The 4,225-nt window shown below is 38.3% G+C and overlaps 1 long non-coding RNA gene across 1 annotated transcript; it reads right to left on the reverse strand.

Annotated features, from left to right (window-relative positions):
• Positions 1-266: 266 nt before the first annotated feature.
• On the reverse strand, positions 267-2,598 carry LOC121999376. Its single transcript, XR_006116801.1, has 3 exons — positions 2,522-2,598; positions 719-775; positions 267-324 (listed from the first exon to the last, which is right to left on the reverse strand). It is a non-coding gene; the product is annotated as an uncharacterized LOC121999376 (long non-coding RNA).
• Between the last annotated feature and the right edge of the window lie 1,627 nt (positions 2,599-4,225).

The raw sequence follows: 4,225 nt of genomic DNA on the forward strand, positions 1-4,225 counted from the left end.
ACACTTCATCAAAGGGGGAAAAAAATCAGCAAGCAGTAGAAGATGAGGATGATTTGGACCTGCGAAGCTCTTCTTGGCGATAAACAACCTGCATTACCAATGAATGACTTTTAAGCATCTGAAAGTTATTTATTCCCTCTTTAACTTGTTAAATAGATATTAGATCAAAGTGCAAGTTGTTTGAATAAATCAACATTTGCGGACTTACCATCATCCTCAACCATAGGATGATAAGGTGTTTTAGGTTCAGTTATTTTCTGCCTCACTGGTTTATTGGCTTCAATTTCATACAAGTTGTCTTCATTCCATCTCACTTGAGGCCTACTAAAAGATATACATAATATGCAACTCTTAAGGTTTATATTATCCAACATGGAGAAATACATAAGTCAGTTTCAGGGAAAAAAAAAGTGACACCTATCGTTTTTTTAAAAAAAAATCTACAGAATTTCTAAATTCTGAATCTAGTCATATGTAAAATCAATTTTTCTATGAATGATCACTTAGTCAAATTCCTTCTAAAACAGACAAGCATCCTCTGTACAAATAAAAGAAAAGCTAAAAGGTCCTGAACTATGGAATTTGTGAATTTTCAGGCCAGTTGCAATAGCGTCAACTAATTTACGAAAATAATTTTTTGAAATTTTGTTTAAACAGACAACATCTAGCAAGGCCAAGACAAAAGAAAAGGTAAATATCACGCATTACTAGTACTAACCTCATTGTCCAAAATAACAGATCTTAGCTACCAGTGAAATTCCTGATTATGTTTTTCCTGTGTATAGAAATACACATGATAAAAGTGTTAACTTCGAACATAATTTAGCAGCAAAAAACTAAATATTTACAGATAGCACAAGCTTAAATTCTAAACCATTTGTTCAGGAATGCATATAGGGAGGTACAAATACAATGATGATTTCATCAGGGGGAAAAAAATTGAAGCACACTTCTCCAAAAAGAAATGGCAATACAATATATAGATAGCAGACAATAAATAATCAAACAAAGTTCACAAACTTCTAGAGGTAAATTGGAACATACAAGTAACACAGAAATGAAGCATATTATAATTCAATTATAATCAATTTAAATATGTTTGATGGTGTTAGTCAATAGTTCCCCCAATTATTTGATCTAGGGCAACACCAACTTGTGCCACTATGGTAAATGCCAACATCCTCCGCATCTACACATCTGACGGGAGTAGAATGGAAGGGGCTCCCAAAATCTGAGCATTCACTAGCTTTAACTCAGAGCAAACAATATGAAGGCACATAATAGTGAAGACCTTGTCAGAACTATTCTAAATGACCTTGACAATTGAAGTGATTTATAAAATACTACAGTCAACTCAAAAATCTAAAGTCAACCAATGTGAGTAACTATCCCAATGTCTTATCTTAATTGGAAGAGATCGCCGATTACATCATGAACCACAAACCAAACTCAAACTATTGCAGCACGCAAAGCGTAGTTCTTTCCTTTCAATTTCTTCATAGTAATAGTAATGGACACAACGGGGCTTGAAAGATCAGTAATAGGAGACATTAAGGAGGTAGTCAAAGAGTTTGACTTTTTACCATGTATCAGTAAGGTTCACATCATAGATTAACCTCATATCAGTAAGGTTCAATCCAGTTATCAGTCACATAACATCTATGCATACACTAATATATTTTTGTTAACCATGGATATACTTGCACTTCCAATCCTCTGGATAAAGTTAGCTTCTTTCAATGGCGAGTTAGTAGTTGCACAATATGCAAATAAATCAAACTAAATTAATATAACAAATCTCTTGAACACTTCCATGGTTTGTGTAATCACATAACTGAGTAACAAACACTCTTCATGGTTTACTATACAACTTACGAAGAAGACTTAATGAGAGTTCCTTCAAGAAAAACTGGATAGAAGTGGGATCAAACAGGTTTCAATACTCTTCATTTCAAAGATGCTATAACTAGATTGAATGCACAGGCAAATAAGTAAAATACAGATTACAAGCAAGAAATCAGCATTATCTCTTTATGAATTAGAACTAATTACTTCTTTATAGTCGTCCATAACACATTTCTAGGAAGGTACTAAAAACAACAATAAAAACCCCCTAATCTTTGGATTAAAAATTAAAAAAAAGGAAGTGTGACTAAGTATAGGAAGCCATAATGCTAATAGATTAAACGAGCTTCAACTGAAGGATTACAAGACCAATTCAGCAAGAAAGTTCACGCATTTTAGAATTATCCACTGATGAAAGAGAATTAATCCATGGGTTTAAAAAGAAACAATTTTTTTGATTCCATATGAGGCACAAACACGAAGAACCAGCCAAACCAGAAATCTACCCAGATTAATTTGGCCATTTTTTTTCTTGCCAAAAAAATAAAAATAAAATAATCAACCAAATAACTTTGTTCCAGCACATGAATCCAAACAAAACCTAACCATTAGTGATTCCCTAAGGAAACAGAAGACAATAAGGCAAGAATCCAATAAAGAAAAGAGGGGAAATTACCAGAGCGACGATGAAGATTCAACGCAGGACCAGGATGGCTTGCTGCTGGATGGTAATGGTGGTACTATTTTTTCCCAACCAGGATTTGGACCGCGGCGCTTCTGCTAGGGCTCGCAGAGAGGGTCGTGGCTTGTGACGAGGAAGGTGTCTGGCCGCTGCTGCTTGGGCTTGCGGTGAGGAGACTGCTCGCGGAGAGGAAGGTGGCTCGTGGAGAGGAATAGGGTTCGCGGAGAGCTCCAGCTCGCGGATGCTCGCGGCGAGGAAGGTGCGGTGGCTCGCGGCGAGGAAGGTGGCTGGTCGCGAAGAGGAGCTCGCTCGTGGAGAGGGCGGTGGCTCGCGGAGAGGAGCTCGCTCACGGAGAGGAAGGTGGCTAGGGCTAGCGGAGAGGAGCTCGCTCGCGGGCGGTGCTTTTTTTTATGCGACGCGACTTTTTTTTTTCTTCTTCCGCGGACTGGACCAACAAAAAAAACAAGCGAGACTGCGAGCAACGTGGCCGAGGTTTCACAACGCAGACGGAGAAGCAAGGGCGTCGATCTAGGAAGGAGAAGAGGCAGATGAGGTTGAGAGAGATGGTCGGAGGTTTAGGTTTAGGTTTAGACGAGAGAGATGGTCGCGTGAGGAAGGGGCGCGATATAGATTTAGGTTTGGAGGGAACTTCACAGTGTTGCAAATTTTGGCTGTGGGAATATTAAAATATTTTATTTTGGTTCATTAACATCGGATTTTAAAAACGGCAGTTAAAATCGGTGTCTATTAACGAAAAAAAAGGCGCTCATAGACATCGCCTAAAAAACCGATGTCTATAAGCTAAAATATGTGCTCATAGACACCGATTTTTGAAAAAACCGGTGTAAAATACTCAAAGACATCGATTTTTGCTTAAAACTGTTGTTGTTCCACTGATGTCTATGAGGGTTTTTGTTGTAGTGTAACAAAGATCCGACAATACGTTTCTTTCTTTTTCTTTAATTCCTGTCGGTATTTTTCTTTATTTTTCTAGCATTTCTGTACTATTAAAGTGTAATCATTTTCGAACTGCTAGTGATTGCCCAACGAAAGTACTCACGGAGTACGGGCTTTCGAGTAGGAGTCGTCACAGGCTCCGAATGAAGTAAAAAAACACCGTGTTCAGTTTGTCTCAGTTTTTATTATTCCGCTGCACTTAACTCTTTTATACTCGTTGTTTTTCGAATCAAAATTCACCCCCCCCCTCTATCGACGTTTCACGATCCAACACTGCAGACTCTTCAGCAAAAGCAGCTTTATGCTAAATTCTCAAAGTACGAGTTCTGGTTAGAGCATGTGGCGTTTCTAGGTGTCACGCCCCAGAGGAGTCTCTGTCCGAAGAAATTTCGGCAGCATCTCCCCTGTACGGCGGACAATATGAAACTTTCTACATATCACATATACATCAGCCACAGGCGGCTGGAATGATAACAATAAATAAAAACAAACACCACGCAGTTTATAAAGATATTCAGCCTCTGGCTGTCACAACCACGCAGTTAATAATAGTAATTAATAACAATAGGACTCTGACTCAAAATCCACCCTACTCCACTACACTCGTAAAGCTCAAATCCAACGAACTCACCTCTTCTGCCATCCAGGCAGGTACGTAGTAGAATGAAATCCAATACCATATCAAAAATCCATAAAAAGGTGTCAATCCATACAATATCTATAGGAAAAATCCAAAGACAA

Source organism: Zingiber officinale, chromosome 1A (assembly GCF_018446385.1).
Source record: "Zingiber officinale cultivar Zhangliang chromosome 1A, Zo_v1.1, whole genome shotgun sequence".
Lineage (NCBI taxonomy): Eukaryota > Viridiplantae > Streptophyta > Magnoliopsida > Zingiberales > Zingiberaceae > Zingiber > Zingiber officinale.